This window comes from Pseudonaja textilis, chromosome 3 (genome assembly GCF_049901715.1).
Source record: "Pseudonaja textilis isolate UNSWEBS1 chromosome 3, rPseTex1.2, whole genome shotgun sequence".
NCBI classification, from domain to species: domain Eukaryota; kingdom Metazoa; phylum Chordata; class Lepidosauria; order Squamata; family Elapidae; genus Pseudonaja; species Pseudonaja textilis.
In genome coordinates, this window is record NC_141992.1 from 53201749 (window position 1) to 53213647 (window position 11899).

Below are 11899 nucleotides of genomic sequence, written 5' to 3' on the forward strand. Positions count from 1 at the left end.
ACAATTGACAAATCAAATCAAATCAATCAATCAATAAATAAAATGGAGGAGGAGGAGGAGGCCTATAGCCATTTTTTCTGCTCAAAACTACAGGCTTTGGCTGCTTTCTTTCTAAGAGGCAAAAAGTAAAAGCATGCTTCTGTTTTTACTACTGCATAGAAAGATGGCTTGGGAAATAAGCCTTCATTAGGGAAAAACATACAGGAAAGGGATGTAGTAATATTTTTCATCCCACCCCGACTCAATTTTTTTAAAAAATATTTTTTTATGAGTGACCACTCATCACAGTATTTTCTTACATAATATACTGTGTATTGCAAGTTGCCATTCGCAATCTGGGTCATATATCAGTCAATGCTCTTATAGCTTTTATTAGAATTGATTAAAGGCAATCACATCTTTCTTTTCCAATAAATGGCCTCCAGATTGGTTACCTTGCCTGTATAAAAGTAATGGCACAAACAAAGACATATCTTGCTGATGCCTGAATTTATTATGGTATTTTTATTTACTTGCAGAACATCTATTTTAGCCCTAAATTGAACAGTTGGGGGAAGGAGAGAGGAAGAAAAAGAGTAATATTTTTGGGACAATGATACAAATCACAAATTATTTGCAGTTTCTTGGATCAATGAGAAATGTGCTCTGGGTCACCATAATGGCTCCTACGATGTATCAGTATTTTCCTATGTTTATGCATTAAGTTATTTATTTATATTTTATTTGTCAATCACTTACAAGATAACAGGTATAAGTATAAACATATGAATACATGAAATGGATCCGTATAAGAAAAATAAAAAAAGAAACAATAGGACAGGGATGGTAGGCACGATTGGTGTGCTTATGCACGGCCCCTACAGACCTCTTAGGAAAGGGGAGAGGTCAATAGTAGACAGTCTAAGGATAAAGTTTTTGGAGTTTGAGGAAGAAACCACAGAGTCAGGTAGAGTATTCCAAACATTTACCACTCTGTTGCTGAAGTCATATTTCCTGCAATCAAGTTTGGTGCGGTTAACCTTGAGTTTGTATCTATTGTGTGCTCTTGTACTGTTATGGTTGAAGCTGAAGTATTCATTTGTGGGTAGGACATTGCAATGTATGATTTTATATACTATACTTAGATTGGACCGAAGGCGACGTAGTTCTAGGTTTTCTAGGTCTAGAGTTTCAAGTCTGGTGGCATAAGGTATTCTGCAATGAGTAGAGGAGCAGAGAACTCTTCTTGTGAAATATTTCTGGACTTTCTCAATTGTGTCAATATCAGATACGTGATGTGGGTTCCAGAATGATGAGCTGTATTCAAGTATAGGTCTAGCAAATGTTTTGTATGCTCTAGTTAGTAGTGTGATATTACCAGAAAAAAAGCTACGCAGGATTAGGTTAACAACTCTTAATGCCTTTTTGGCTATGTAGTTATAGTGGGCTCTACCAGTTAGATCATTAGAGATGAATACTCCAAGGTCCTTGATGGAGTTTGAATCATCAACAAGGTCTTGACTATTCAGCTTGTATTTTATTTTCTGATATATTTTTTTGCCAATATGTCAGACAGAGCATTTCTTTGTTGCGATTGGAAGTTGCCATCTGATTAATACAGAATGTTTACAAAGGATAACTTTGGCATAGACAAAATGGTTTGCTCATAACCATCACTGAATTGGACTGGGATATGACTGGTATCAGGAGAACACTTTGCTTTTAAAATTAAAAACTGCACTTATTTCTGCTCTTGTTTTTGAGCTGTGTTTGACTCACTTAAATATAATATGAAAATATTTTATTTGATTGTTCAGTTATTTACTGGATTTCATTTCATTATTGAATGACATGTTTTAAAAATGTAATTTTTCAAACAAAAAAGAACTATATTATCTTAATCTACTGGTTGCCAGAAAAGTGTAATAAAGGAGTCCTCAGGAAAACATCAGAGATCTGAAATTATCTGTCTAGAAGCTGTCATTGGATAATAAGAATCTTGCTGCTCAAACTGTGAGTCTGTTTGGTCCCTATAATAAAAGAGATTTCCTTACTCCCACAGACTCCACAAATAGCATAGTATTATGTTCTAAAATATTACTTGCTCTCCTCTACCCAGGTTCAAACCCAAGAGACGTCAATCAAATATTCTACATAACTGTACTCTAACACTGTTTCTTTTTTATAATTTTTTTTATTTTAAGACAAACATACACAGACAATACATAAAAAAACATAAAACCATCTTTCATTTTGTACATACAGTGTGTCAGTTGGTTTAAAATCTTTTGTGTGATCCTTTCATAATCATTGTCCACAATTTATATCAATCTCACATTGTCAAACTAACATATGCTTATCTATTTATCAATTATTAATTATCCTGCTATTTATTCCATCAATATTATATTATGCTGTCATCCAATGGTTATATATGTCTACATTATATTTTGCATCAGTCTATTAAACTTCTATAACAAAATTATCTATTCTGTTACCTTACCATGTCTTTTTATCCAACCATTGATAAAACAAATCCCATATCATATAAAATTGCTTGTCTTCTTGTTCTCTAATCAAGTCTGTGTCTTTGTTCCTGCCAAGTGAACAAGAGGCCTTCAACCATCTGTAGTTTACTCCTCTTTTAAGTAACTCTGTAGTGTATTCCTCTGTAGTTTACTCCTCTTTTAAGTAACTCTTTAGTCAAGAATAAATATTCTCTTATCTCTCTTACTTTTCTTGGTATCTGTTTCAGCACCACAATTTCTTTGTTTTATATTTTAGTGTTTTTTCTCTCATCACCTGGAGTATCTGTGTCTTAATAATCTTCTTAGTAAATCTAATGTGAACTTCTCTTGGTAGTCTATTTCTTGTTGCATATCTTGTATAGACACAAAACACTTCATCCATCCCATCCATCATCTTTTCTTTGGTTATTTCCAGTGCTTCTGCCAATATTTCTGCCATTATTTCAGCAAGGTTTTCCTTCTTCTATATTTTGAAATCTTAGATAAAATTCTGATTTATCTATTTCCCATCCTAATGGTTCACATCTGCCCTTCTCAACATTGCTCAATCAAATATCAATGTCTTCAATTTTCTTATCTCTTTGTATATCTTCTTCAATTTTTTAAAATCTGTCTTCATATTTCATCATCATCTGTTGAATATTTCCACTTTTTCGTCTGTCTTTTCTATTTTTTGCACAATCTTCTGGATTCCTTGTATAATCATCTGTAATGTCACTTTCTTCTCTTTCTCTTTTTCCTGTTGTAATATTGTCTGTATAGATCATTGTCCTCCAGATGGTGAGGGGGTTGGTATCGAAGAAGCTGCAGCTGTTGTCTTTCTACTCATCTTATAATGCTTATCTGTAAAGAAAGAGAGAGAGAGAGAAAAGGAAAAAAAAGAGAAAAAAAGAAAAAAACGGGGGGGAAAAAGACGAAGGCAAACAGTTGCCACTTCAAAGGAAAAAAGAAAGTCTTCAGGCACTTGTATACCTTAATCCAATTAGTTACAATGGTAAACGTAAAAAGTAAAAAATCAATGATAAAAAAGAGAAAAAAGAGAAAGAGAAATATTCTATATGTTCCTCTTAATAAACAAAAAGAAAACAACAATAAAAGATTTACATTCTGATTCCTGGTTTAAAAAGTCAAAATCCAATTAAAGAGAAAAAAACCCCAACTAGTGCGGGGAGATAGAAAGGGAGGCAAAAGGTAAAAAGTAATATAATATAATATAATATAATATAATATAATATAATATAATATAATATATATAATATAATATAATATAATATAATATAATATAATATAATATAATATAATATAATAATAATCTAATATAATCTAATATAAAACAAGCCTCTGCCACCAAATATTCAAGGCTCTTTGATAAATCAGCTCAGAGTTTTTTAAGGTCACTTCAATCTTCATTCTTTCAACTTCAACTCCAGACTCCAGCTATCTGTTCAGAAATGAGCACCTGAATAAACGAACTGCCATGCTCATCTCTATCTTTTCCAATACACAGCTCAGAGTCCTTGATTGTAACACAAACTAGTGAAAGAGAAAAGAAACAATGTATCTAAGCCTCTGGGTGGCAGTGCTACTTACTTTCCTTCACTTTCACTTTCCCCCTCCTCAATCTACAGCCAGGAACTAAAAGGAAAAAAAAGTAAAATCTTTCCCCCCCCCCTTTTTTTTAAAGGGAGAAAAATAAATCTCAAGAAGAATCTTAATCAAAAAAGAATTTTCAAAAGGATTGTTTAAAAAGGAGAAAGAAATACAAACAGAAATAAAAAGATTAAAAAGTACCAGCCCAGCTTACAGTTAAACAGCTTTGCCAAGTTCAAAATTCCAATAAAAAGGGGAAAAAAAGAAAAAAAACCTTTCACTTTGACAATTAATCATGCCGCTTAAACTCTTTCCTCCTCATTTTTAGTCCACTTTAATTTTTTCAGGGTGTTCTCTCCAAGAAATAATAAGTAAAAGTTCATCTTACCAAACTGACACACTTTCTTCCAATCTCTTCTATTCTGGAGCTGTCCCAGTTTCAGCAGCTTGGAAGGCTGCCTCTCCACTGCTGGCAAAAAGGGCTTTCCCTGGATCAACCAGGGGCTTTGCGATGTCCCTGGGATCAACAGGACGTGCTCTTGTCAATCACCATCTCTATGGGATGGTTTAGGTCCATGGGGACCGACCAGCAGCTGAGATATCGACGGTGATCTTGGAGGGTCAAGATTGCCCATCCAACCACCGCGATGCCAGCTCCGCCATCCCTCACTCTAACACTGTTTCAAACATTGATAACATTGGACAACGTATTCCTGCATTTTAACATAAGCTGTAGAAATATAATGAATGATTCAGATGACCTCTATTGCAGTAAAATCTTATGCCAGATAATTGTGCTCCTCTGCCAAATGTCTACATAGTCAAAATTCTGATACTTGGCAACTGACTCATCTTTATGACAATTGTAGTGTCATGTGATCCTCTTTTGCAACTTTCGGCCAAGCAAAGTCAATGAGGAAGCCATGGTGACTTAACAACTGTGTTACTAACTTAACAATTGCAGTGATTTACTTAACTATGGCAAGAAAAGTGGTAAAATGGGGTAAAATTTACTTAACAACTGTCTCACTTACCAACATAAATTTTGGGCTCAATTGTGATCATAAGTCAAGGACTACCTGTATATAATACTTTTTCTCTATAGATACATATAGTTTGGTTAGGTTGGTTCGGCAGTTCGATTTTCATCGGCTCAAGGTTGACTCAGCCTTCCATCCTTCTGAGGTGGGTAAAATGAGGACCCAGATTGTTGGGGGCAATATGCTGACTCTGCAAACCACTTAGAGAGGGCTGTAAAGCACTCTAAAGCAGTATATAAGTCTAAGTGCTATTGCTATTATAACTCTACACTAGGGGTCTTCAAACTTGAAAGCTGTAAGACTTGTGGACTTCAACTCCCAGAATTCCTCCTCCAGTCTCAGATCTTAAACTTGCCAAATTTGAAGACCCTTGCTCTACACCTTAGAGAAAATCATTTGCCTAAAATCCCAAATGTCTAAACGTAAGGTCTTTCTTGAACTGAGCTCAGCTCCTAATGAGCACTTTTGCACATTTGTTTTTGTTTTCTTGGTAATGATTTAGTATCAACTTCCAGAGACTTGACTTTAAAGTTACAATACTTGCCAGGAAATAATTTATGCTGCAATTGCCAGCACTTCTTTCTCCCAGACATTGCACTGAAAGTTTTGAAATAACAGCCATCAGAATTGTGGTAGGCAGAGAAGGTTCTGGTGAGAAAATTCTAATTCTAATCTTTTTCTAGTGAGAAAATTTCAATGGTTACCCTTGGGGAATATAAAGTCTATTATTGTGATAATCCATAAAAATAAAAATCTATCAATAACAGTAATATAACAATATATCTTATGATTCAACAATATCTAAAATTCTTGATTGACTGATTGACTGACTGACTGGTTGATTGATTACCAAGCTTTGCAGACATAAACAGCAGCCATAAAACCTGCAGATCATTCTTGACTTGGAAAAGAATAGTATGCAACTGCATGAAAATTGTTGATGTAATAATGAAGAAAATGTGTCTCTAGCCCAGGAGTGTCAAACTCAATTTCATTGAGGGTTGCATCAGGGTTATGTTTGACCTCAGGGGCCTGGGGTCGGCATGGCCAGGGTGGTTGTGGTCAGCTTGAAGTGTCGGGAGCACCTGTGGTGGCCCAAGTGCTCTGCCAGTGAAAACAGGCTCCTGGGTTCCATTTTCGGCCGCAACAGCCTCCTGCAGCCCTCTGCCAATGAAAACATAGCTTGGGGAGGGCCACACACATCCCGCCTGAGCTCCGTTTTCACTGGCAGAGGCATTGTGGGTCAGTCCTCCACTGTTTCCAGGGCAGATCTAGCCACCTTGTGGGCCGAATTTGGCCCGCAGGCCTTGAGCTTGACACCCCTGCTCTAGCCCTTATCATATATGAATTAATCCATAATTCTGTGTTTCTTTGTTTGGTCATCTCAAAATACATATTTAGATCAGACTCCTTTGAATGGTGTCACAGGGTTTAAAGCAAGGTGAAATTAATTAATAGCTTAAGCTTATACTTGTTTGAAAAGAGCAAACATTGTCATATATTTGTAATTAAATTTGTCAAGATCAGTTTCCTCAAGCATCCTTTCAGGTCAACCATTGATTCAGAAGATCATCTTTGAAATTTTTTTTAAAAAAATCTTCAATTTTTATTTGGCTGTGATTTTAGTGCAGCTTTTCTGTTTTTATGGAGGTCAATTGTACCACATGCTGCAATTGTTCTGAAAACTGAAGTGGATCCATATTATACCTCTTTGATTGTTGGCTGCAGAGTCTGTTGGTTTCATAGGTTCTCAACTTTCATCATTCAACGCATCACATCTTGTGCTTCCCAGTCACCTTGCCCAGCTGAATGACTGACTGTATTAGGTGAGTTTCTTTTGCGACTTCTGAAGAGTGGCTGGGCATACAGTGTTGTTATTTTAACAAGGAATTAGAACTATGGAAAGCCACAAAATGTCAACAATGTTGAGTTAAATACATGAATTCCAAGAATGCCCAATATAATTGTAAATCTGTAGTCAAACACAAAACATATCTGTTAAATAGGTGATGTGAATGCAATGGTCACATCTCTGCTAGAGGCTAGTCACAAGGATCCACAGATGATGAATTGTGTAAGGTAAATTCTCTGCAGTCACTTGAATGTCCTCTAGCATAGAAGAGGTTTTGTTCCTAATTTTGTTGGACATGCAAAACCTGCTTGTTTGGTACATAAACCTACATTACAGTAAATCTTTCTTGAGCTAGTATTTATATTACAGTTTTTAGCAAGGTCTCCATTGACCCAAAAGGCAAAGCAATTTGTAGTGTCTTAAAGATTTTAGCTGACTTTTTCATTTCAGCATTTTCTTAATATTTCCAACACTTCTGGGGGACACCAATATGAAGAAATTCGACTATTGCAATATTCTGGCAAGAACTTTTAGAACCCCCTTCTTCAAATGTAGCCTTTTCTTCCTCCTAAATCAATGCACGAGTGGAGAAGGGAGGAAAAATAAATAACAACTAACTGGCAAGGATCCTTGGAAAGAACAATGAGTGACAATGCATTCAAAGCTTTTTAAAATGTTCAGTGTGTAAAATATGCTGTGGGTTCATTCACACAACAGCAAAGATTATCTTAGAACGGCCACAGGGGAAGCAAAGGATGCAAAGCATCTTGTCATAGTCCCGGTGTTATCCTACAATCTTATCTCTGCACCTCTTTTTTTTTTCATGGGACAACTCCTGCTTAGACCATGACTTTGCATTTTATTCTGGGCAGGTGGCAGGGCTTCTACTGCTGAGAGCAAAGGGAAGAACATTCCTGAACATTGCTGACTGCAGTGGCAGCTGCAGTACAGAGCAGCATTAACTACTTCAGAAAAAAAGAACAGGGGCACACACAAGCAGTGTTATACAATATCTGCCCTTGGAGGTTTGGGGTATCAACTGTGTTTCAGCATTATTTGTGTACAAGTGTATGGCAGATAAAAGAACGGGCAATATAAGTTTGCGAGAGTCGGGGAGAAGATGCATCGGTTTCTTGTTCTTTTTAATCTGCAGGGCTCAAAGACTGGATTTGATCCAGACTACTCTGAACTGTAATCATCTTTTGAAACTTTAATAAGGAGCTTCCTCAGAGGAAACGGACTTAAGCATCAGTGAGGAAGGGGCCAAGCTATTTTCTAAAGCGCCTGTAGGCCAGACAAGGAATAATGGATGGAAACTGAACAAGGAGAGATTTAACCTGGAAACAAGGAGAATCTTTCTGCCAGTGAGAACAATCAACCAATGGAACAGCTTGCCCTCGAAAGTCGCGGGAGCGCCATCACTTGAGACTTTCAAGAAGGGATCGGACTGCCATTTGTCAGAAATAGTGTAGGGTCTCCTGCTTGACCTACAAGGTCCCTTCCAACTCTGATTATCTGTTAATCTGTTAATCTAAATAAAATATTTAGGCCTGGCCTGTCGTGCCAGCATTCCAAAGTTCCAGCTTTCTTTTTTTAACTGCAGATTCTAAAGAATTTGGATTCCTGAGAAACGGATCTTTTGTTTTATAAAAAGAAGCTACTCCTTAACATAGCAGTGAAAGAGTCAATGCCACTGAATAGGAAGTGTTCTGTATGCTCATTTGTGAAATAAAACATCTCTCCTGCCTAAATAGCATTGCAGACAGTACTGTATGTTCTGAAGAATATATCACATGACACTAAGGAAAGTTGTACCAGCAAATCAAGCACTTCCTGAAATTTTTCAGTAAGATCCGTTGGCTTAAAAACATCTATTACCCTGATGACTAAGGGGAAAATTATGAAATGCCTTGTGAAATTCCCTCCATCTCTCACTTAAATTATCAAATTAATTATAAAAGTATTTTGACTTCTGATAAACAACTGCATTGCTTGTGCATATGCGCATATGACTCTGTGAGGTGGTTTGTGTGTGTGTGTGTGTGTGTGTGTGTGTGTGTGTGTGAACATTTGCTTTATCCTTCCCAGACTACCTTTAAGTTATTAGAATACAGGGAAGGAGAGAGAGCTATTTATGCCACTTTGAGCTCCCGAGTTGTAATCTAACAAATGGGAATTAGTGTGATCATATAAATGAAAAAGTTAAGCCTCACTCAAATCATACGTAACCCCCCTGGTGATTTCATGGCCCTATCCATGTTGATTTCTTGGTGACAATATGGAAATATCAGGCCACTGTCTTTTTTTCAATCTCTTGCACAACTTTTTACTTATGCTGTAATTGACCAGCATTTTTTAAATAACACCAAGAAAAGAGGCTGCTTAGACAAGCTTTTTAGTCTTGTGAGCAGACAAAAATTTTTCCATGCTAACCTCATTAGATAATTATTTCCCCCTTTTTTCTTAGTAGGCACCTAATACCTGCTAGACACTTAATCCTATGATTATACAAGCTTCCTTTGCTGATGCATTAACTAAGTGGCTGGGGTAAGAGACAGATGAAGGGCTATAAAACTTATTCAGCCATAGTTATGAGTCATTTCCATAAAATTCAATACTCTATAGTAGAAGTTTCCAGAGTTGAAGTCCACAAGTCTTAAAGTTGCCAAGTTTGGGGACCCCTGCTCTGGGGTGGGATTCAATTTTTTTTAACAACTGGTTCTGTGGGCGTGGCTTAGGTGGTGGGCATGGCTTGGTGGTCATGTGACTAGGTGGATGTGGCTTGGTGGTCATGTTATTGGCTGGGTGTGGCCAACTCAATATCACTCACATTGAGGCACGCATCTCCTCGCCTGGCCTCTCATGACCGTGGGGATGCTGCAATAGTCGTAAGTGTGAAAAAATGGTCATAAGTCACTTTTTTCAGTGCCATTGTAACTTTGAATGGTCACTCCACACAAGCAAAGTACCAGCAAAGGAGGGGGAAAAAAATTCCAGAGAAGTTCCTGAGACAGGAAGTCTAGTCCTGCCAAGAATGTAATAAGGGTTAACGGAGAAGAAGTTTCTGTAAGGAACACCAGAATGTTTCCTTCCTGCCTTCCTTACAGGATTAGGCCAGTAATTTCTTCTAACAACTGGTTCTCCGAACTGCTTAGAATATTAACAACCGGTTCTAGTGAATAGGTGCGAACTGGTAGAATCCCACCCCTGCCCCTGCTCCATAGAGAACAATATAATAAATTAATTGTAAGCATTCTGCTGTCTTTCTTTCTTTTTTTGAGTATATTTTTATTGTTTACATATAAATATATTGAATACTATGTAATTGGCCATGCCATTCCAATTGCCATAAAATGGAAGTAAAAAACAAAATAACATATATGTAAATTTATATATATAAATTTTTGTACAAAACATTCTGACCATCATACAATATGTCAACTCCTCTATCATTCTAATACTTACATTCCTCTATCAATAATACAGTGTCTCTTTCCAAGTCTCCCTCATCTGATTCTTTCGTCTTCCAACTTCTACCTTGTGTTTCTTGCCATTAATAAAACCTATTCCATGTTAAATAGTATTCTGTATCTCCTTTATTTTTATTTTTAGTGTTAGTCTGTCCATTTCCGCACAGTCTAATATCTTCCTTATTGTCTCATCCGCTAAAGGGATATTTTCATTCTTCCACTGCTGCACATATACAATTCTTGCTGCAGTCAAAACATATAACATTAAATATATTGTCCCTTTGTCATAACCCTCTGATGTGATACCTAGTAAAAACATTTCTGGTTTGAAATCTATATGTTATTTGATCATTTTTTTTCTAGCCACGTATGAGTCCAAAATTTCCATATCCTTTATACAAGTCCACCACATGTGGTAATATGTACCAGGTAATTGTTTACATGAATTATAAGCATTCTGCTGTCTTTCTTAATGTTCACCTTTTTTTGTCTCCAACCCACAACTACACTAGTGGCCAATACCACTCTAGTCTGTAGGACCATATAGGTACAAAGTATTCCATAGCAAAACCAACTGAGATGGACAAATCAGTTCTTTCTAAATGGCCTGTCTATTTGTTTTTTCCTTAACTGTGAGCAATTTACCAAACTCTAGCATATATAATCACAGCTAAAATACCGTGAGCATAAAGTATCATTTTCATTACTTTACCCAACAATACAAGAAAGTGCTGGGAAGTAGAATCTGAGCTCTTGCTACAAGTAATCCTCACCTTACAACAATTCATTTAACAATTGTTTGAAGTTACAACATTACTCAGGGCTGCTCCTCACACTTATGACCCTTGCAGCATCCCCATAGTCACATGATCAAAATCCAGGTGTTCAGAAAACTATCATGTATTTATGACAGTTGTCACATTCTGGGCCACTTGACCAGTGGTGGGATTCAAATTTTTTTTACTACCGATTCTGTGGGAATGGCTTGGTGGGCATGCTGTGGCTTGGTGGGCGTGGCTTGGTGGCTGTGACAAAGGAAGGATACTGTAAAATCTCCATTCTCTCCTCACTCGTGGGGGAAGGTTACTACAAAATCTGATTCCCTCCTCACCCCACTAACCTGCTTTCCAGCTCCTTTCTCCTGTGCAGGACAACAAAAGAAGACCCAGCTGATCAGCTGGGACTCGGGAGGCAGAGAATAGCTGGGGGTAGGCCCAGTGAGAGGTGGTTTTAGCCGGTTCTCTGAACTACTCAAAATTTCTGCTACCAGTTCTCCAGAACTGGTCAGAACCTGCTGAATACCACCTCTGTACATGACACCATTACTGACCTTCCCATGGGGCTTCTAACAAATAAAGGCAATAGAGGACCCCTGAAGTTTCTTAACAACTGTAATGATTCTGTGGATGAACTGCCACAATAAAACAATCAGTTAAGAGT

General features: G+C 37.0%; 1 pseudogene; it reads right to left on the reverse strand.

Annotated features, from left to right (window-relative positions):
* Nucleotides 1–857: 857 nt before the first annotated feature.
* LOC148126122 (uncharacterized) lies at nucleotides 858–4760 on the reverse strand (annotated as a pseudogene).
* Between the last annotated feature and the right edge of the window lie 7139 nt (nucleotides 4761–11899).